Source organism: Polyodon spathula, chromosome 3 (genome assembly GCF_017654505.1).
Source record: "Polyodon spathula isolate WHYD16114869_AA chromosome 3, ASM1765450v1, whole genome shotgun sequence".
NCBI lineage: Eukaryota > Metazoa > Chordata > Actinopteri > Acipenseriformes > Polyodontidae > Polyodon > Polyodon spathula.
Window position 1 is genome coordinate 64,823,722 of NC_054536.1, and position 24,946 is coordinate 64,848,667.

The 24,946-nt window shown below is 35.1% G+C and overlaps 1 protein-coding gene across 1 annotated transcript in view; it reads left to right on the forward strand.

The window, feature by feature from the left end:
• LOC121313320 (zinc finger protein 407-like) overlaps window positions 1-24,946 on the forward strand; it is a 259,938-nt gene that overhangs the window by 177,388 nt on the left and 57,604 nt on the right. The gene's annotated exons all lie outside the window — the stretch shown is intronic.

The following is a 24,946-nucleotide window of genomic DNA, read 5'->3' on the forward strand; positions in this document are numbered from 1 at the left end:
ACGTCAACTTTTGATTGATTAATTCTACAAATCTTCCAGCTGAAAGTGGTTGTGTGGCTTTGAAGAGAAGGGGAGCGCAGGGCAGATATATTGTCAGTTTAACGATTCCACAGTTTGTGCTACGAATCCAACTAAACAAAGGTCAGAACATTTCAACAGAAAAGCAAATATTTTTTTGCGTAAAAAATTACGCAACAATCATTTCAACAATTTGTTAATTATAGCATTAGACATTTCATACGTAACACTTAAAAAGGGGCTTGCGATTTCAGTTTAACATACAATTATACATTAACATAATGTAAAAAAAACACGGTCACCCCCTTCTAATTTGTATTTCACATATCTCCTGGAGAGGTTCAGGAGAAACTCATCATTTAGTAAATCTCCTCGGACAAGGACAGTGGATTTAAACTCAGTTCAAACAAGCTTACAGCCTACTAACATTTTGTACTGCTCGAAAACAAATCGCTGGCAGTGATATTTAGGTCTTCATCTGTTGTTTTAGGTTTGGCAAAACAATCAATAACTTTACTCTTCGTTCCTGGTTCACATTCCTTTTGATTCATTTTTCTAATGCCACTTTCATGATCTCGCTACTGTCTTCACTTACAACAGACACATTTTTAACTGTTTACGTCTAAGTCCTGTTGGTCCACTAGTGCTGGAATGACCCACATGGAAAGCTTTTCCAGTAACTGTTTATTTTTTTTTATTTTTTTTTTACTAAAACTACATTCTTCATATAAAATAATCTTATTATTTTTTTTTGCTTTTATTTTTCTGTGCATTAAGTAGGCTAGTTTGAATTGCTTTTGACAGTGACTTATCCAGGAAATTGAACACCACCACAATTTCAGGACAGCATGTTGAATCAGCTATTATCTGTAATCATTAAACACAGCATGGGTCCTGTTTTGATAGCCCAAGTTTAGCTTCTCTGCTACTTCTTGGGCAGTTGCATTTATATTGAAATGATTTTTTTTATGGAAGGAAACACGTTCAAACATCAGATCAAAGGAAGCAGAACAAGACAAAAAGGGGAGAAAAAATGAACAAGGTAGATATCGAATTAACCTGACTACGACTGTACACTGCCAGAATACACTTGGACTCTTAGCTTGAAGCAAATCATTTTTGAGGGCTAGTCTTATTATTTTTCTTTGATAGCTGCAGTTCAAACAGGCTCACTGTTGCCACAGCTTTAAACGGCAGACTTTCATAGACTGTCTGATTGAGTGACAGGTCAACATCTACATCTTTCCTGAGGAAATTTAATTTGTGTGTGTTCGGAATAAAATATTATCCTTTACCTACGGGCTTGCGCATCCAATTCAAAGAAACAGAGAAAGCAGGACTTTGAACCATGTAGTGGGTTTCAAAAAATATATTTAAATACTAAATCTTCTATATAAAATATTGCAGTTACTAATTTATGGTAATTATTAGATGTAACACAATTGTTTTATAATATATGCTTTATCAGCAGTGGCTTGTAGAATACTGACACCCCTCAACCCAGGTAAGAGTCAGGGAGATTCTTTGGATCTTCATTGTGTAGAACTGCGTCTGCTATCACTTTTCTTTGCTGAACACAGAGGAGCGGGTTTAAGGGAACACACCATTATTAATGAAAAATATCCAGGTGCCTAGGGCATGTTTACAATGATTGTCACTTCATTGTAAATGGCAAATGGCAATTTTTCACAATCTTTCAAACTGCCTGGCTAAACAAACGTAAAAAAATATGACAAATTTACCACAGAGGTCTGGGTGACTTGGTATCTTACATCTTAATTGACAGCATAGAGGTTTTCATTATTCATACTTGCTTTTTTTTGTTTGTTTGTTGTTTTTTGTTAATAAAAAATCGAAGCGTTCGAAGTACATCTTGGATTTTGAAAAATGATTAATTTTAAAAAGGTCGGTTTATTTCTTTAGGAAGCTAAATTAAAACAGTTAAAAACAATAAACATGTGATACCTCAGTATAGTTTGTTGGTTGATAGATTTGTGTAGTTTATGTGTAGTTTTACATTTCTACACAATTTGCAAGTCTGTATTAAATCTTCCATATCTTAACTGTAATACAGCTTTAAATCCTGTGAACAAGCCTCCATTCCTGATTGTAATCTCGTTTAAAATCTTGCAAGCGGAGTCTCCAATAGAAATGTAGAATGTGCTGCCACTCAGTAGTTGGGGTGGGTTTAAAGAGTTCAGAACGAATCAATGCTAGATACAAGTCAGGAAGGAGGGACATTGGTCAACTGCATTGGGAAAGGTAGTTTTTTGTTTTTTTTATGGGATAGGGGTTGTCAACATGAATTAAGTAACCATTTCCATCCTCCGATGCTATAGGTGGCTGCATGATGAAAAGAAGCGGTTGGCTGACGGCACATGCTTCTAAGGACAGCGTGTGTTCGTCTTCGCCCCTCCCGAGTCAGTGTGGGGGTGGTAGCAGTGAGCTGAGCCTAAAAATAATTGGATATTCTAAATTGTGAGAAAACCATAAAAAATAATTGTCGACTACTAAATTTTTTAAAAAGTAACCATTTTCACAGTTTTTCCGGTGTTTATTGGGTAATCACAATTGTATTTGGGGGGGGGTATTGGTTAAAACCAAGTCAGAAGCCCTGAATATAACCTATAAAAAGTTTACCTTGCGTGGGTAAATTGTACCTTCCTTTTGTTATGCATTTACTGCACTTTGACATGGTATTTATCGTGCTTACCCTTTGGTTTTCTTTACCTGACTCTGTTGGCTTCTATAAAGGAATTTAAAAACAATGTCCATTGTGCTATTATAGTAATGTTACGGGGTCTGTTTTAATCATCTAAACACTGACACACCTTAAGGACCAGTACTTTGTATTTGGTAGTACTACAAAAGACAATTGCTACTGAATTGTCTAATGCAGTGGTTCTCAAACTTTTTTGTTGCTGACCACCTGGATTTTTTTTTTTTTTTTGGAACTCAGCGTACTACACAATAAACAGTACAGGTGACTGAAAAATAATCACATTAAAAATATCATATATATATATATATATATATATATATATATATATATATATATATATATATATATATATATATATATATATGTGTGTGTGTGTGTGTGCACACACACACACACACACACACACACATTATATATATATATATATATATATGAATTATAATATTAGTATGATATATATATATATAGATATATATATATTCCCCATTGGTAACCGTAGGCTTGTGTGTCTTTGTTTTAATTCGATGGGTGGGCCTGTTCCTGTGAGCAAAGTTATTTTAAAATTTGAGTTTTAAAGAACGGTTCTATTTTAATTTTCATTAACACAAATTTACAGAGAGGGGAAAAAATGGTTGTTTTAATTTTAAACTGATAATTACAGCAGAAATGTATTTATGTGAATTAACACAGTCTGAGCTTTGAATCTCCAGCTATAATCTTTATAAAGTGGAATGTTTGGATTTTGTACCCTGCAGTTAAATAGTACAATCCACGCCAGAACTTATTTTTGCCAAAGCACAGTTCAATTAATACATTATCGATACACAACATATTCAACTCGTAATTAAAATCCCATAGTTTTTTTTTTTTTTTTTTTTTTGTTTAAATGAGCGACATTCCTTTGCCATTTATTATTTTTGGAGGCATGGCAGTAGAATGGTTAGAATTGCAAGAAGCAAAAATTCTGTTGAACAAAAAAAAAAAAAGAGACACAAAGATTTAACTAGTTAATGAAATCGAAGAAAACAAAAATGCTTGGGCAGCTGTTTTTTTATTTTTTATTATTGATTTGATGAAAAGAAATGGTAATTGACTTAAAAACAGTTTGTTGAAAATGTAAATCGTCTCTTACGATAATTCTGTGCTTCAGTGCGTAATTCGGCTGGTTAAGAGTTCTTAATTGTGTTATGTTAGCTTCCATGCTGATCTCAATCGGTCCATAAACAGTGCTGACATATACCTCAATGATAGCTTGTTAGTGACCAAGCATTTAAAAATGCCATTTTTGTACTGGCTTCTCCAGTTCAGTGGTAGTAATGCGTAGATAGTGAACTTTGTCTTTTGCCTCCTTTTCTGTATCTTTTCATTATCAACAAAAGTGGAAGGATATATAATACAATTGTTGTTTTGTTTTTGTATTTTTGAAAAATAAAAACGCTTTTTTTATTCTTTTTATAAGCAGGATAACACTCCAAGGCTTATGCATTCTGTTTTATTAACATACGGCTTTGTTGGTTGAAGGCACAAGCTTTGTGCTTCCAACCCAACTACAGCTGTATGTTCATGCAACCCAATGCACGCCTGGTCTTGTGTTAGCACTTACTTTACAACTTGCTGCTGTGTTGAATGCACGTGAGCGCAATGCACGAAAACTCCCTAGTAAAGAGTACATTTTAGACGCTCCAAAACTACATATGATGGAGGGTTTAGACCTTCTCTTAACATGGAGAAATTCTCCATCTGTGCATTTTCTTCCTGCTTCTGAGTTTTTAAGGTCTCAAATTTTTGGTTTGCAATGGGATCTCTAAACCATGCTGCCACTTTCCAGAATTATGTAACCTTACCACGGACCACCTGACAGACCACCAGTTATCTGCTGGCCACAGACTGAGAACCACTGGCCTAATGTAAAATATTGAACACGATTGCTAGCAAGAAATATTTACTATGCTCAGATTTCTTAATATTCTTAGCTTTTATTATGTATTTTTTTTTATTTTGATGTGGATCCTCTAGCTCCTGGTATTAGTTTTATTTTCTGTATCGTCAAGCATGTATCGTCAAAATATTACTTGGCAAATGTAGAAACAGATTGGCAGCAATTCATTTCCAGGAATTATTGCCAGGAATAATTACTAAAAATTTTCTAGTGTAAACCACTCCTAATACAACTTCTCCAAACATACTTAAGACCTCTTTCAACCATATTTTTTTTATTATGTTAAGTAATGTTAATCAGAAGATCAATATAGAAGCAGAAGCCAAAAAGGATCTGCACACTGTGATCAGGAGAGTGGCGAAAAGGAAACCACTACATAATCAAAGTAAGCGAAAAAACATTATTTTATTTGACCAAAGAACAAGCAAATAAAGTGCTCAGTGCAAGTGCAATCGTTCCAGTGCTGTGCTAAACAGGTTAGGAACACCTGGGTATTTAAAGAGTCAGGTGTTCAATTAAAAACAGATGAACAGGTATACAGACCAATTAATACATTAGAACATATAGACATCAGAGGACATATATACTAAATAATTACATTTAATATAATTATTAACATATAATAAATAATTACATAAACAGGACAATGTCATATTCTACTACTACTACTACTACTAATAATGCCGTCTCCTTTGTACAGCAGTATTGGCTCTATGCTTCAGTGCAAGAGGTCCAGGATTCATGTCCGTCCTCCGCCTGTGTGTGGATTACCTTGCCCTATGTGAGGCGCCTGCCTGCAGGAAACAAGATCGTTGCAGAGTTGCGCTTACACGCTGACTTAAGAATGTGATTGTTAACTACTACTACTACTACTACTAATAATATAATAATAATAATAATAATAATAATAATAATAATAATGATGATGATAGGGATCATAAGAATGTAGCATATTGATAAACTGATAGGTTTAAACAAACAGTTATCCAGATTATAGCAATTCATATACATTTGGAATTGAAATCAGGTCAATAAATCAGCTTTGAATACCAAGACTAATGTAGAACTTAAAGAACAGCTGTATTTAGGGCCGCCACTGTTTAGATCCCTATAAGCTTAACTTGATACAATTAAAACCGTATTCATCTTAAATAAGTGCTAATTACATGGTACATTTCCAAAAATGATAAGTACAACATCCATATTATAAGCCATGTAAAAAAAAAAAAAAAAAAAAATCACATTTCAACAAGATTTACTTCACCTGTAGTATATGAAACCCCTTGATCCACTGTAAGATTTTATATGAAATCCAATTGCACACATGAACCTTTGTTAATCTAAATTGATTTCCAAGTTTTGTAATGATTTCTCTAAAAAAAAATGCAATATATCACTGGCTGTTTTATAACCTGGCAGCAATTGATAAAGTATCTGTGTAGGAAATGTCAAAAGACGTTAATATTTATTGATTTGTATTGCACTAAAGCCAGGGTAGTTTTGCCATCTATGACCGGCAGCGCTGGAATGTGTAAAATTGCAGATTCCAAGCAGTTTTTAATGTAAACTATTCTGCTATTCAAGCCTTCTTACAAAAAAAAAAAAAAAATTTAAAAATCTTTAATTCAGAAAAAAAGAGGTTATAAATTTCTGATCACCTGGGACTCGATTTAGCATTCTAAAAATGAAGCCCAAGTGCAGCACTTAAAAGCTGAATAACCCCTGGCATTGCAAACGGCAGTCACATTTAGCCTTTTCATCCACTTAACTACGTGCTATTGATCTGAAGAAGGTGCCTAGGCATGCTGGATAGCTGGAATTATGAGCAATAAAAGGGTCCACTTCTTCAAACAAAAAAGTATATAATTAGCAGGGGAGGACCCTGGATGACATTCAATTCCAAAACGGTTTAAGTTAAACAGAATGAATAGAACATTAGGGTTATGAGTGAATGTAAGCGCCACGCATACTGTTTGCCTCCAAGCATGAACATGTGTTCAGTATGCAGGCTGTACATAGGAAATGAGGAGAATGCCTTTCCATTTATCTCCATCACTGCGCTTGTCAAAAGGGCAAAGGCAGTTACTAATGCCATGGTGTGCATACGATAGTCGAAGACACAGTAATCTTGCAGCCGTCCATTTATTTAGGCCTTTTCTCCTTTTGGCATTGCATACAATGTTTTAAAAAAAATGTCTGTTTCATTTTTTTTTTTTGATGCAGAAAAAAGTCAACTTTTTAAAAAAAAAAATGTAATGTGCTTTAATGGATGTTCTAGCTAGCTTTCTGCCCTTAATATATTGAAAACATAGTGCTTTTCGTAAAAAAATAATACAAATAATAATAATCATAATACTTTTGTACTGCTAGTATTTATGGGGCCTGTGCTGCCTAATACCAACTGTTTCCCTCCTATTATTTAATTAGCTCTAATTGGCCAAACCATGTGACTGAAAGGGCATGTGCAAGTTAGAATCACCACCTGAGGAGTAAATGTGTCCTCTTTCAGTAGCTGACAGATCAATGAGAGGCATCACTCTCCAAAACAGGAAACACCTTATTCTTTTTTACACATATTTATACTTTTTTTTTTTTTTCTTCCAATGATCAAAGAGGAAACAACAGTTGAGATGCTTACAGGAAACACATAAGAGGATGTGGAACAGTTTAGAAATATTTGGAAAATATAGATGACATGAAGTATTCCTTTTTATAGGAATAATACTAGCAAACTTTCACTAGCCTACAGAAAATGTAACTGCATTTAAAACAAGAAAATATATATTTATATATTTCAAGCCAACTGAACTGCTGATGTTTTTTTCATCTTAATAAATACATAAAGAAATCCAGTACTTTATTTGGTTTGTTTTAGCACGAGTCCAGTTGATTTATAGTGTGACCTTACCTTTTGCAGTATGTGGAACACAATATTAGGGAATAGCAGCGCCAGGGTAAGTTGTGGGAAAGGGGTTCTGGCAATATTAGTCTTCTGATTCATTGATTGTATTTGAATCTGTGAATAGTAATACATTAATCAAAAAGCCTTGCTGGTTTGTATGCAGCATAGAAAGGATCTGCTTCTTCAGCTTAGACCATAATAGCGTATTCTACTTGTGCCCCTATAGCCCCTTTTGGCTTTGATTCCCTAAGGTGGCATCACACGTGATGGTAGGCCTGCTACAGTGAAGTCTTTAACGTAAAGGTATAGTAACTAAAAGGAACAGGTTAAACACTTTGTATTTTTCATAAGGCTGACTAGCTGATCATATAACTTGTTTAAAAATCAGATCAATTAAATGGTAAATAGGCCCACCCATAACTGCGGCAACTGTTTTCCACTGCACTGTGATTTCTTACTTTTTCAGTGTTTTCTTATGCAACATTGATACAATACATTTCAACCACTCTGAAGCTAATTTTACATTTTGCCAGTATGTATTGTGCCTATGCTGCCTATAAACAGTGTTTCCCTCCATTATAAGAGTAATCAGCAGAGCCAGTCAAGTGAAGACTAAATTGTTGAACCGAAATAGTTTTTTTTTAAACATTAAATCTAACAGTATATGTGTGGTTTTATTGTAGCGAATGTAACACTGTTGAAGTGTTGTGGTGTGGAAATACCTATAGAAGAAATAAACAATAAAAATTTTACCACATAAGGTAAAAGATAATCAAGTTAAATCTAAAATCCCCGAGCATAAGTTTATGTACCTTAAGCAATATGTAAATTTTGTAAACAGCAACATTCAAACCGATTTTTGGTTGCAATAATTTATTCATTTGTGGATTCAGCACCGCAGTTCTGAAAAGAAATACTGCAAGAAAGAGAAGTGTGAAATTAGTATTACAAATAACCGCTTAAAGAAAACATTTGTTTTCCCCTCATTTCAATGTATAATTGGAGATCTTTGGGGCATAACAAGCTGATGGTACATACATTTTTAATAAACAATCTTCTCCATGGTATAGCATATGGTATTAATCTTGTTTTGTAAACCCTCGCTTATATTCAACTTTCCTTGACACAAATATTGTTTCTTCTACTCTGCAGATATATATTACAGAGAAACATGACAAAACAAACACAGCTAATTGTATTATACCGCCAAGGATATTTATTAAAAAGAAAAACAAAACTGTTAACTATCTTTTGGAAGTGTTGTGTTGCAGTGGGAAATTTTTACACATACTCCTCCATATCACACTTTGTCCCGCTGCCGTGAGTTTACTCTTGAAAGTTATGTTGTTTACCTCTAGGTTAAACTTGTATGGTGTAAAAGCATCATTGCCTGTTGTCAGCTATTTCTGTGGGCTAGATGAGCACAGATTTATTTCCTCACTGCCAGTATTAAGATCAGTGTTGATCTCATCTGATTCTTCAGAAGACAAGTCATTATCACTGTCACTTAGTACCTATGGCACCCTGAAGGCTACATTTCTTCTCTGTTAATACATTTTGTGACACACTTTCTCCCAGAACTATAAAATCAACACAACAACCACAAGTTACAAAAGCAATGACTTAAGTGACCAGACTGTGCCCTAAAACCCCCCTGGGATATGACTAAAGGAGGAGAGAAAACCTGTCGATGAAGGCCACCATTAAAGCATTTAGGGGTTTATATTAATAATCATAGCCATGGTATATTAATATCAACTGCTGTTATACGCACATATATATATATATATTATTAAATATATTATTAAATGTTATCTAAATTCAAAGTCAGATATACTAAATATTATACTAAACAGATGTATGGTCTGTCATTTCATTACTAGTTTTATATATAAAGTACTTCTAAAAATACCATCATTGTAAATTGTATTGTCAAGCCAGGTCAAGGCTCCTGGGTGCCCATTAAGGAAATGGGAGTTGAACTTATCTTCACTGATTATATCAACTGTAATTGATTTCCTGTATCTGGGCCTTTTTTCCACCCTCACCCTCCCTGTGCACTGGGGTTTCCTTGCAGAGGTCCAGCCCCAGCAGGTTGTTTTCACACTTGTTACCTGTAATTCAGTACAGCAGCACCCTGTTTACAAAATCCAGATGTTCTGTGCTGTCAGCTACAGCAATCAACACAAAGAGCAAGAGCCTTTTGGAACTAAATAAACAATGAAGAAAACGTTCAGGGCTGCCGGTAACCCTTCACAGGTAATTTAACAGCCTCTCACTACAAGGCGTCAGTTGTAGATGTCTGCTGAGTATGAAATCTGACATTCTGTTCTGTCAGTAGCTCTGTGCACACTCTCTCCTTTTCTGTGGTTCAGTGAAGCTCCTTCAGTTCTACATGTGTTACGGTTGAACCTAAATAGAATTTATTATGACAGACGTCCACACCTGCAATTGTGTCACATGCTTGCCATGAGGCCTTCTGATGTGTACAAATCAAATTCAAAAATCTTTGGATGAATCATCAAATTTGACAAGCTCAGGCCCTTTGAACCTTCTACTGTATCTGTATTGTTTTTAAACTGAAAATGTGTTAAAGGGAGGAGAAGCAGTGTCATACATGGTCCATAGTTTCTGTAGTTTCTACATGACTAGGTATAAACCTCCAAATACTAGAAAATGTTCCCACTTGGCCGTGTATGGGCCAATTTGATATTTAATTGAGATTAGTTTAGTGTTATCACAGGTCCAAATCTGTTGATAAATATCTGTTGATTTCCTTAGCAATGTTTCAAAATGTAATCAAAATGTTACCCATGCACAGAACTAGATAAAATGTAAAAGGCAACGCAACTTGACAAAAGATTTAAAAAAAAAAAAAAACACCAGTTGCCAAAATTTAAAACAGTATCCAAAGTCATAGAGTGCTTAATAAGGCCCCAATGACACAGTTCACTTGCAAATAAACATGTACAAAAACAACTAAAGATCGCAGATTTTTTTTTTTTTAAATGCATTACAGTTTTGGTTGCATTTTCATCAGGTGATAACTGGAGGAAGTGCTGTGTAACTGCACAATAAAGACTGATTTGTGAATGCAAGAAAAAAATGCAGTTGTAACAGATAATTAAATTAATTGTAACACTGAAGAGATGAGCTTTGTATCAGAAAACTGGTGATGGAGTCAGAAATCGCATGACGGTTAATTGCATTAATTTGTTACATATATACAGTGCCGAGAAAAAGTTTGTGAACCCCAATGTTAATTATGGAAATTCCATAGTTTTACCATGATAGCCTTCTTGAATCAAAATGAATCTTTTCTTAAATATCTGGTAGGGTTTATATTAACCAATTCCATGTCTTTTGAAACAAAATGATGTATGAATTAGACAAACAATGAGTAATTAAGATTCAAGGTATGTGAAAAAGTAAGTGAACCCCTGGTTTTATCAGCTCAATTAAGGGGATAATTAGAATTAGGCAGATCTTCAGGGGTGATTTTGGGAGGCCCCACCCTATATAAAGATCAGAAACTTTGTGAGTTTGGTCTTCACCATACAGGTGTGTGGAAACACGCCATGCCATGATCAAAAGAAATCTCTGAGGACCTCAGAAAAACAGTTATTCATGCTCATCAGTCTAGGAAGGGTTACAAAACAATTTTGGTGGATTTGGGGCGCCACCAATCCACTGTCAGACAGATAGTCTACAAAGGGAGAAAGTTCAAGACCACAGTCACTCTACCCAGGAGTGTTCGTTCTACCAAAATCTATCCAAGAACAAATCAGAAAATCGTCAAGGAAGTCACAAAGAACCCCAGAGTAACATTCAAGGATCTGCAGGTCACTCTATCCTTGGCTAATGTGAGTGTTCTTGACTCAACTATCAGAAAAAGACTGAACAAAAATGGTGTTCATGGAAGGATAGCCAGTAGGAAACCATTACTCTTAAAAAGAACATTGCTGCCCGTCTGAAGTTTCCCAAAGAGCATATAGATGATTCACAAGACTTCTAGTTCAGTGTTCTCTGAACAGAAGAGTCAAAGGTAGAACTTTTTGGCCTCAATGAGAAACGTTGGTGAAAACCAAACACTGCGTTCGAACAGAAGAACCTCATCCCAACTGTCAAACATGGTGGTGAGAGTGTGATGTTTTGGGGCTGCTTTGCTGCCCCAGGCCCTGGTCAGCTTACCATCATTGACACAACCATGAATTCTGCATTGTATCAGAAGATTCTAGAGGAGAATGTCAGGCCATCCATCCGTGAACTGAAGCTGAACTGAAAGTGGTTCATGCAGCAAGACAATGATCCTAAACATACAAGTAGATCTACAAAAGAATGGCGCAGAAGAAGAAATTCCATGTTTTAGAATGGCCTAGTTAAAGTCCGGACCTAAACCCCAACAAAATGCTGTGGCAGGACCTGAAGCGAGCTGTCCATGCAAGGAAGCCCTCAAATGTCACCGAGTTGAAGCAGTTGTGTAAGGAGGAATGGGCCAAAATTATTCAAAACCCATGTGAGAGACTGACCAACAGGAAACGCTTAGTTGAAGTCATTGCTGCTCAATGGGGTGCCACCAGTTACTCAATCTAAATGTTCACATACTTTTTTCACACATGGATATTGAATGTTGAATCATTTGTGGATAAATAAATGTTGAAAAAGTATCATGTTTTTGTGTTGTTTGTTTAATCAGGTTATCTTTATCTATTTAGGACTAAATTAAGATCTAATAACATTTTAGGTTTGAAATATGTGAAAATTCTAAGGGGTTCACAAACTTTTTCTCAGCACTGTATATAAAGAGGATTGATTTTATTCTAAATATAAGGGTGGTAAAACGCGACTGACATGTATCTGAGTAACGGATATCCGAGTGCTGACTATATGGACTGACACAGTACTTGGTAGCATAAGTACAGTAGCACCCTTGTCATACATCAGATGTTATCACTGTACGATATTAGGATTCTAAAGTAATGGTTAAACCTTCTAAGGGTTTGTTTTGTTACCTGTCTTTCATTTCCATTTATTTAAGCATTATGATGCTTCTTTTCCACATATGAAGATTTTATTATTTTTTTTGGTTAGTTTGTTGTAAATGCTTTTAGGATTAATTTCAAAGGCACACATTAAAGAATAATTGCAGCAAACAGCTGAGCAATTTAGACATTTCTCATTATGCAGCGATCTCTGCCTGAGAGACAATATTTATTTATTTTTCTGTGAAATGTTTTAATCAACTTTACACAGGTTTTTAATGTAAATGTGGAGTGATAGTCTTTCATTAATTGAATAACGTCTGTATTGTAGTCAGCACTCCAGATAAGGTTTTGGGTCTTGGAGTCTTACTCTGTAATTTAAAAAATGAGAGATTGTATTTTCCGGAGGTGAAATGCAGCATTACCTTGAAGTCGTGAGTAATCTCGATAAATACATTTAAATTTAGTGCAGATTTTTGATTTTTTAATGCGTAAAAAGGGCACCAGCTTATCTGGAGCTCTGATTGTAGTTTTATTTGATATCAGAATGTAATGTAATAGATGTAGTATTTGTGCCCAGTTATCAGTATTGGAAGGTTCAAGAAAGAAGCAGACCGTATTACATTGGTTACATTGCAGTCTAGTCTTTTGCAGTCAGTACGTGTGACACTAATCTTCCCTAAATATGCCCACCAGCGTATGAGTGTAGTGGGTCATGTCTGGGGATAACAGAAGCTCAGTCGATGTTCAATTTGTGTAATTCAGAGTACAGTAAAAGTCTGTATAGGGTATCGGGGTAAACGGAAAGGAACTGGGCTGTTCAATAGAACAATTAGCACATCTGTCAAGATATATGAATTGCAAGTTTAGTGTTACATTGTTACTTCACTATCTATGTAACTAACAAATAACAACATTGTGAAGTATTCAAAACAGTGAATTAGTGAAGGTCCTTATACATTATTGTGCATGACAACCGTGAATTACTTGTCCTGTAAATCTGTACATCTAAAGCACCAAAGCCTGTTTTTGTTTAATATTTGCAAAAGTTAATACGTGAACACCCTTGAACTAGCAGTTTAATACAGGCTGTCAAAAACTGCTGACTTCTGAGCAGTGAATGAACAAACTCTTTACTAACAGCAGTAGGTTGGCCCTTATTTATTTTCTTCATTGTCTGTATCGCCTCTTACTACCTGTTTTTTCAGTTGAATAATGTCACACTCGTGGGAGTACATTGCATGGAATCCACGGCCAGATTTTCAAAACAAATAGTGGTACACTATGTACAGCATCATGGTACCTCTTTTCAACAGATATTTTTAAATAGGACAAATGAGCAAAAATAATTCCTTTAATTCACATTCACAACAATCTGCTACATATATTATTAAATATTATAGTTCATTCAACATCATACAATTATCATATTACACTAACATATAATAATATATATATATATATATATATATATATATATATATATATATATATATATATATATATATAAAGCATATATTTTGTTCTTTTAGTTATTATGAAGTTTATGTCTCTTTACGTATCATACTGTATATAGTTATATATATATATATATATATATATATATATATATATATATATATATATATATATATATATATATATATATATATATATTATATATCATTTTCCTGACGTGGAGTGTGTGTTGTCACACGTTCGTTGCCCCCTTAAAACAGGACCCAGGACATGGAAAAGGAATTTTGTAGCACTTACGCACCCTTTTATTAAACACCAACAAATAAACAAACAAAACAGAAACAAAAACGTAACTCCGTTTTGGAGCTCTGACTATACAATAACAGGTCACTGACTAACACGCAGGATGGCTAAGCCGTTTACCTGTCACAGAACACACAAATTACAAAGGTTTAACACAGCACTGTCCCTTGACTGCTTGGAAGCAGAGCGCACCTTCTGCCTCCTTCTACTCAGCAGCCTTGAGCACAAATTAGACAAATATCATTAAACTAAACCAATTTAAAGCAAATGTGCATTCTTACATGTTTTTAGGCAGGGAAGCTATTAACCCCTTCCCTGCCGTATTACTATATATATACATATACACACACACACACACACATACAGTTGTACTCAAAATTTTACATACCTCAGTGGAAATTTACAGGTTCTAGAAATTTCTCGAAAACAAACAATTTTATAAAAAATCTATCTTTTGCAGCAAAAATTTTGATTTTGTGGATGCGGAAAAAAGTTTCAAGAAATAGATGTCTACATTTATTAATTTCAGCAAGTTAGAAAAGTCTATAAAATGCTGGATTATAGGTGAACATTCTTAGACTGCAGAAAAGGGTTAGGGCATAGGATGATTGCTGTCGTTACCAATAAGCCAATATACATTAATCTCATTATTTTCGCAGTGGATATTGAAAGTCTCTACACAGTTATTCCCAACAGTGATGGTTTACTAGCTCTTAGCACTGATAAACAGACAGTAAAATAACCTGCAATCAATATTCTTCTGAAACGTGTCCTTTCTTTGAATTGTTTTTCCTGTAATGGAGATTTTTATAAACAAGTAAGAGGTGTCAGCATGGGAACTAAAATGGGGCCCTCATATATAGGATGGATTGAAAATAAAGTATTTCAAGAGTGCAGAGGAAATGCACCTATTTTATATCTTAGATACATTGATGACATATTCTGCATCTAATTAACACTAATGAAGAATGAAATGATTTCATTAATTGTATTGACCAGTTCCATCCAGCTCTGCGGTACGCATGGAACATCTCTGCAAATTTTAGACTCACCATCACTGTTTCGAATTCTACCATCAACACCACCATTTATTTTTGTTTGTTTTGTTTTTTTTTCAAATTCATAATCTGCAATTATTTTTATTTTTCTCCCAGTTTGGAATGACCAGTTATTATAATTTTTCTCCTTCACCGCGGGGATTCCTCACACGGCTTGGCCTTTAGGGGTTGCCGCAGAGTGGGGAGGAGAAACAATCTAAGTTAGATCCCACTAGCTTAGACTGTTTCTCCAATGTGGCGACCCCCTGGTGTCCCCAGTGAAGGCCGGCTGCCTTGCACAACCAGGATTCAAACTTGCAGTCTCTCGTTGTATGACTCAGCCTGCACGCCAACCGGCAGTGCTTTTACCAGGTGAGATATTCTACAAAGAAACAGACTCTCATTCATACCTGAGGTACAACTCTTCACATCCTAAAGCTTGTCGTGACTCCGTTTCTGTACTCTCAATTAAGACTTAGACACAATTACAGTTATAGTTGTGAAGCTCATGTACAAAAAAAAACAGAAAACACAGTAATTATATCCCCCTAGCTCTTACCTATACAACAAAAAAATATAAACATATCATACAAGATCATATCATACAAGATCCCTCTACAGCTCTTATTTTCAATCGTCCACCATGAATATCTTACAAAAGAGACAAATATCTAATGGAATATTTAGTCCATAATAACATGCTACCCAATTGTGACAATCTTAAAGGCTCGTTTCCATCCAACAGGTCATGCTGTGCCACTTATAAATGCATCCACAACAGCACAGTAATCAGTGGGTCAAAGTCTTCATTCACTATTCAAGAGACTTTTACTTGCGCCAGTAAAGGAATAGTGTACTGCATTGGTTGTGTGAAGTGCAACAAACTGTACATCGGAGAAACAAAACAGCGTTTAGCTGATCGCTTCATGGAACATCTAGGAAGTATAAGAATTAACACTTCTACATTTCCTGTTGCCAGACATTTTAAAACAAATGACCACACTGCAGAACACATCACAATGTGTGGGATAAGTCCCTGCTATGGGACAAATACAGCCAGGAAACAAAAATTAGGAACTTTGGAACCTCTTGGAATGAACATTCTGTTCTGAAGTCATCATGTCATCATCCTCCAGAACTTTTCCTTTGAAAGCTAACTTGTTTTTAACAACAGCTTGTTTACAGCACAGCTTTTTCCATCCAGCAGAAGAAGGAATTATAGTACGAAACATCCTGATGGATTTTTTTTCTATCAGTTATTGACATTCTTGTGTACCTACATAACCTTTTTCTTTTTATATATGTGTGTGTGTGTGTGTGTGTTATTTGATAATAATAGTGTGAATGAATATAGAATTGCATAAATGTGTTCCTTGTTTGCTGTACCATATGTAGGCCACAAATGCTAATAAGACTGCACATTTTATAAACAAAAACATGTGGTTTTCAAGATACAGTTGGCCACTTCACACTGCTGTTGTGAAAATAAAAAATAATAATTTGGAACAAAACTTAAAAGTGGAGGAACTAAATAATGGGTATCCAAGATTCTAGGACTACCATTATGGGTTGTAAAGTATTATTGCATTACTTATTATGGGCACCATTGTCTTTATATAACATTATAAACAGCATACAGCATTCTCACACTGGGGGCATAATTTACATTTTCACAGCAGAATTGCAAAATGTCCAACATGTAGTAAAATATGTTCACTTGATACAGATTAAATAATTTCATCTTTAAGGCTTAAAAACTGCAGAAATAAAACTGTTAATTATTATCTGTTGACATTGACATAACACTGTGTAACAATTTATTTATTTTTTTTTTTGTTCTTGGGTAGTAAGTGTTATTTCCTAATTGCTTATGCCTCAGAAGTATAGAAAATGGCTATTGTTCACCACAAACTTTGCTTTTGTGACCAGGACAGTGATATTTCAAAATATCACTATTTCCAATGGGAAAACGGGCAAATGTGTGTCTTTTCGTTCACATAAAGTCAGAAAAAAAACAACATATGAATCCAAATTAACATGTATTTATACTAAAGTAATACAAAAATGACTACAAAAGATTTAGAAGTGAGTAGTTTTTCGAGATTTACGATTATACTTGGAAATAGTGATATTTTGAAATATCACTGTCCTGGTCACAAAAGCAAAGTTTGTGGGGAATAATAGCCATTTTCTATAGTTTTCAGGCGTAAGCAATTAGGAAATAACACTTACTACCCAGGAACTAAAATTGTGTTACATAGTGTAATTAACTATAAAGCGTGACTTGTCTTGCAGTGCCATACACACACTATTCAGCTAATTATTTTTTTTAATTCAATTGGTGTTAACATTTTGTAAAAATGCGGTATATTGTCATGAACTAAACATTGACCCACAAGAATGTTTTTTTTTTTTTTTTAGTCGGGTAAGCACTATGAGTTTTGTAAGAAAGGCTTTATCCCTAATAAACAAATATGCAGTGTATAGAATTACAAGGTTAGCATAGAAATACTGAAAATATCTGTCCTCGTTAATTAAAAGTTTAGTTTTTTGGCAAATGCTTAATTGTAGTGATTCATACTTTTGATCCCTTAATAAACACACCTGCATGTAAGAACATGAGGATCACAACTAGTCTGGTGTTAATTGAATCTGTCTCATGGGGGCAAATGCAATAACTGTGTTGTGTATGTTTCTATCACTGATCACTTGGAGTGTCCTTGTATCCCGTCACAGGCCTAATCTGGATCCTGGAGTTCTGTTTCTAAAATAATATTTTACTAGGCACTAAAACATAATGATTACTGCCTCACTGAGGGGAATTGAGGTTTAATATTTTGTTGAGAAATGTTTGTTTTAAAAACTGTTCATAAACATGCTTCACACGTAGAATCAGTTTAGGTATTACATTTTAGATCAAAAGCGTATGCCTCAGGGACTTCAATAGCAGCAAGCGAATGTTGGCTTGAAATAGAGGATATACAGAGGGTGATAGCAAATCTCGAAGTTATCCAATAAATTGAGGGAGCCCACATAACTCAGGAGTGCTGCATAATGACCTGCCTCAATGAACACGATACGTTGAGGGATTCACTATCAGCCATTGCATGTTATATTTATCACACATGCTTTTTTATGATTTGGTAAGCATACTGGTAGTTTCTTTTTTGTGTTTTAAAAAGGAGATGATGTATTGGTTGTCTGTAGAGTATGGATGGGCTTTTACTCCAGCATGAACAGCATGAACTGTTTGTAAAAAGTTCCTGGTTTGATGTACCAGACATCCAGCATTATTCAACACTGATTGCTGATGATGATGTTGTTTAATTGATTCTGTGGTTGCTTTGCTATTTTTCTGCATCACCCTATATTATTAACTAATTTTGCTTTAAGGTTTAATGAAACATGCTGAATAATGTTACGTTAACATAGTGAATTACATACTGCTTTGTAGTTTTCCAAATACTTAATGACAAAGTAACAAAAATAAAAATAAAAAAATTGACATTTCAAAATCAAACATGAAATACTATACTACTTTTATGACTAATGGTCGACTTTTGTGATATCATTTTGTAGTTTCTTTGATTACACAATGAAAATAAAATATCTAAATTATGTCTCAATCCTAAAATTCTAGTTGATGCAAAACATTTGGCCATGACTGTATTTCAGTATGTTAATGTAAAATTATTCAGCAGGTTTAATTCGACTTTATGAAGCAAACTTTAATTCTATAAGGTGATGCAGAACTTTTGGCCATAGCTGTATATTTCCCCTGCAGTCCGAAGTATAACAATCTCCTCTTGCGTCCTTTGCATTTGTTGCTCACTAGGTAACTTCCTCTGTCCTAACAAGTTGGAGAAAGAGATATTTTCCAGCCTTCAGTCTTAACTGGAACTGACTCAATTCAAAGCAGTTTGATCTCGATTTGCTTCCAATAGAAACAACTTAATTCAACAGTGGCAGAGGGAAACAATGCATTGCAGTTGTGTTTGGGTGTAAGTGCATAGGCTAAATGAACATAGTTTTTGTAATTTCACATGTCCTACTAATTAGAATATAATTCGTGTTTAATCAATATGAAGGGAAAACAGCCTACGTTTAGTCGTTTATATCACTCGCTAATTATAGCAGCCCAAAGATATTATAGCCAACATCAGTGTGATCATTTTTGTAGGTTTATATTGGGGAAAAATACACCTTGCAGATGCTTGAGTAATGTATCTGTACTATTGTAAAAGTATTTGTTAGTTGAGGAGGTGTATTTTGAAAGATTAGAACATGGCCACTTCTGCAGTACCTTTTGTCATGCACTGACCTCATTATTTTATTTAAGGGGGCCTGAGATCATAAATCTCTTTCATAGTAATCTATAGTATTGATTGACACCAAATCCTAAAGTCGTGGTATGAGAAGTCACTTCAGCTTCTTTGATCCATCACCTCCTGTTGTGCAATAATGAAAAACATAGACCAAGCAACAAACTTCTTAATGGTCATGAGCTAATTATCCAACAAATCTGCAATTAGAATTTCAACAGGACTCTCCTGATCCTGCCAAATACTTTCATTCATTCTGCTACCATCATTAAAGACTTAAGATGCTCTTATTTTGTTAATTGAATCCCTTGACTATTCATCAATGATGTAATTTGACCCAATACTCTAGTGGCTTGTAATCAGTGTGTTGCCTGTTAGCTATAAGATCCTATTCGATGTACTTTGATGTTTGGGTACACCACCTTTACTTTTCCTGTTGCTCTCTAGCTACAGAAACCACAAAACAGTAATTTATTCATAGTACATCAGTATCTTTTGGAAAAAATGAATTTTAAATACTAATTAAACTCTTCAGACAGTTCAAGATCAATATGCAACACCATGTATTTCATAAAAAAAGGAGGAAACAAGTGATATGTATATAACATTGCATTAAATTAGATAAGAAAGATAGATATTTGAAAAATAAATAAACCATTTTAATTGCAATTTACTCCATTACCAGCGCTGCAGTGAATATGCTTCAGAAAACCATGGCTTTGCTGGAAAAGAAAGAAAGAAAAAAGAAAGAAAGAGAAAGAAAGAAAGAAAGAAAGAAAGACTTAGGCTAGTCATAGGAAATCTCAAGGTATTAATCCTTTACAATGTTTTGTTAGCATTTCAGTTGGTCTGGTTTCAGTGACAGAAGTAAAATCCTTGAAGGGAACAGTTTGTGAAAGAAACTCTGGAGGGACGGAGTGAGTGTGTCTACCTTTCATCCCCATGGCCTAATTAAATGGTGAAGAAAGCCACTGTAAAAGAGATTAACCCTAAAAGAGCAAATTAGCACTAAAAAGGGTGTGGCAGATTTACATATATGCAGAGTGCATGGAAACACTTTTCACATGCAGGCAAAAAAAAAAAAAAAAAAGAAAAACTTTCATTGGACGTTATTGCAATCCTTATGGAATCATATTGGCTTATTATTTAAAATAAATCCTTAGGGTGAACTTGTACACTGAATTTCAAATGCCTAGTATTGGGGTATCTTATTACTTTGTATGAGACAAGATAACTTGTGTATTGCAGGATAACAAAACAAAACTCTCAGACAAAAGTGGGTACAGAAGTAATATACTTATTTCAGCACAAATATCTCGTCTACAAACCAACTACGGTAACCCACATATTTTTCATTTTGAATAATTGTAGTCTCAACAGGTAAGTGATGAATGGATGTCAGCCACAGCATTGATTGCTAAACTAGCTAATCTCCAGACCTCCTCATATACCTTAACACCAGTATGGGAAGGTGTTTTCACTCCATTGTCAGTCACAAAGTCAGCATGCATTAGCTGTACTGTGAAATCTTGTTTGTATTTGATGGAACACATCCCTAGATCCCGAACATCGTATTTGATAGGGGCAACCAGAAAATCAATGTGTTTTTTTTTTTTTTTTTTTTTTTTTTCCAGTATAAAAGAAAGAACTGTGTTAGAGGGAGCAGATTGGGTATAAAAAATGCAGGTGTTCCAACCTGACGATATGGCATGTCAGAAAGTGTTCAGAATCCTCTGCACAAGATAGATGAGCTATCAAATCACTCAACACCCTATTTAACATAATACTTTGATTTCTGGCAGGGTCCTGCAGGCTGTCATTTGAGGACTATCCTATTACACTTTTGTTGGTTAGGATCTTACACCAGCTTTCTTTCATCTTGACAGCGGCACGGCTATCGTAATAATGCATAAAATACATGGGTTTATTTAGCTTCTTACTATCAACACACCCACACCTGCTGGTTTGCTCATTTTGCCATTAATCATAATAAACTAAATTAAAAATGTAAAAGAAATTACTTTGAGAATATGCTTAATAATGGAACGACAGGCCTCCGTTTTTAATATTAATATATTCAAGCTTCAGTGCCGGCTTACAAATAAAGGTATTGTGCTGTTCTGCTTCACAAGGCAGTAAATTATCATAGTGGATATGATTGTGCAATACCGGCACACATTTTGACAGTGACAATCATAAAAGTAAAACTCATACTTATAAAAATGTTGTATGTTTGGTATCAGATTTTTTTTGTATTCGTTTTTTTTTTTTTTTTTTTTTTTTTTTTTGGTGGGGGGGGGGGGTATTAATATGCTTGCTGCAGTCTTGGCAAGGTGTGGGCCAAGTGTAGCCAGGAGATTTATCTCTTTATTTAGTTTCATAGCAAAGTGATTACCTGGTTTCATTCAGTTAAAGGCGATTGGTGGGAGAAAGTAGAACACACCCATGTATTAAGGCTTGTTAAACCCAGTTTTCTGGGTCCCTGCTCCTCTAAAACCATGCTGTCATGCATGTCTTTTTTTAAATTTTTGCCTGAAGGTCAGATAACAAATCTGTTTCGAATCTGAGCACTGGGAGAGACCTTTGAGCACCTTCATTGTGCAGCATGTCACTACAGAAGACCTTGGGGCTATATGATGTGATGTCAGTGGACATTTTTACCAAATAGGGTCTGCTACCTAATGGCCTGAGGTCTTCTCCAGTGACACAATTCAAAACTGTTGTTCTTTTTTTAATTTATTTATTTTTTTAATTACAACATAATTTAAGTAACGTTTTGTTTTCAGACTGACTCTTCTGGTGCTGTTTTGATAAGAGGGTGGTCATGTGATAGGAAATAATTATTTGCGTACATGTTCATTTGACTTGGTATTTATAAAGGTGCCATACTTTTGTACATTGAGAGCAAGAATAACACTCCTTTAACAAGCCATTCATTTAACTTTAACTAGAAATATAAAGTCTGTATTTTATGGTACTGTAACGTGTATAGTAGTATTTGACTGTATTACTAAGGTCTACACACAGTTTACTATTGTATGTGTGCTGTTTATTATATTCTGTACCCTGAGCCATATTGATCTTATCAGTATGCTTTTAGTTAAACGATCCTTGTTTCCCAGCTAACAATTCATAGGATGTCAAAATAAAGCTTCCACATTTGGAAAGTAATGTGTATTCTTCAGGGAAAAAATGATACCATACATAAAGAAAATCCCTCTATTTTGGAGACAGTTTGAGTTAAAAATGAACCCTTTTCTATTATAACGCTGGAAAGATTACCTCCAAGAATGTAGGATCAGGTCACAGATGTAGTACACAAAAGCCTGCGGTTAATAACAAAACAAAAAAAGCCATAGTTCTTTGGTTTGCTGCAGTTTTAAACATTTTGTTACAGATATAAAGTACACCCAGACAAATGGATAGTTCAATTTTAATAACAATTTACTGTACTTATCTTTTAAAAGAAAAAAAATGGAGGGTACTGTTAGTGTGTCCTTCTCTACAGTTTTGTTTCTGTAGGGGTTTATATCTGGCCTGGATTTGCCTTCACTGTAAGCTTGTCCTCAACTGAAGGCTGTTTGATGCATCAGCCCTAGTGGATAAATGCCACAAGAATAGCACCACAGTTTGTGTTAATTGGCCCTTGATTTGTTTCAAAGAAGGCGAAGCTGGTGCCAAAGTGTAACATTAGTGAAAGACGGGAGCTGGAAGTTTCGGTTATAGAACTGAACGACAAACCTTTTTACTGTGCAAGACGAGTTTGAGTATGGCTTAAGGTCATAACCTGACGCGCCATATAACCACGAATCATGTTTGTTTTGCAGACACATTTCCACTTGGATCTGCTGAAAGGGCTGTAAAATCAGCAGTTTGATTTGAACAACAGCTGATCACTCAGTAGGCACTAAAAACACCAGTGAATGAAACTGAAATGATCACGTTGGCTAGCACAAGATTGCTGGGCTGTTGGCAAAGGAAAAATGAACATTTGTGAAAGGTTGCATTTTCGAATCGATGAAGATCCTTACAGCTGATGAGCATAAGCATGACCCAATCATGTACTGAGTTTGTAATTTACAGCTGAGCTGTAAAATGATGCACAGAGTCAATTAAATATCTGATAAATAAAGTTAGTCTGTTCAGCTCTGCTATCTTTAGCCTTGCGCTCGATGAAAGCACTGACATTTGTAATACAGCCCAGTTGTGTGTCTGGGTTCGAGGTGTGGATCAGGGAAGCTTGGAGCCTTTTGAAGATATGTTGGATTTGCAAGGGCTACACAGACGCACCAGAGGTGTGGGTATTTTCGATGAGGTGAATAAAGTTGTAGTAGATAATGGCTTCCTTCTTGAAAAGCTTGTATCTGTCACCTGCCATGATTGGTAGTTCCATTGGTTTTGTGGCTTTAATGCGCCAAAATCTACCTGTGTTTTCTTTGCATTATCCACCAAGAACCGTTGTGTGCTACGGCTTTAGATCAGCGGCTTTTTTCAGTCATGCATACTGTTGTTAGTATTGTCAACAAAATCCGAGCTAATGTATTACTTCACGTACAGTTTGTTTAGTTTGTGGAGGAAAGTGATACAGACTGTGGTAATCTGATTCTGCACTCTGGAGTATGCTGGTGGAGTAGAGGAAAAGTTATTCAGCGCTTCATTAACCCAGATCAAAGAATTTCTAGCTAACAAGCAGATTACCAAGTTTGCTGAATTCTTGAAGGATATTGAATGGGTTTTTTGAGCCTTAGCTGAAAAAATTAGTCAAAACCAAAGCATGCAAAAGTTCAGGTTAAACTTTAGGCTTTTGTGCATTTTTGTGCGACCATGTTTAGTTTTTGCAGAAAACACAAAGGGTACCCAATAGTCTACTTTACTAAGATGGTTGTTTCATTTTAATAAATTCAAATGATTTTTATTGGACAAAAAGGACTTTATTTATTTATTTTTTCATTGCTACCGTAATGTATTGGTCACCACTGGCTAAAAGCCAGATAATCACAGCTGGTCAAAAGGGTTCCCTTTCAATTTGAAGATAACCACCAAAACAGTACTTTTGGGATATGCCTGCTTGGCCCAGGATAATCTGGTTTTCGAACCAGCTGCTGCGAAGACAGCCCTGAGAGATCCCGCTGCGCATGGATCTCCTCATCCCAGCGAAAGGGACCATCTGGCAGACAGAACTTTAGTGCCTCGTTGACCGATATTTGTACTGCGGCTAACTGGGCTACTCAGCATTTACCAGGTTCTACTGACTTAATGTAGT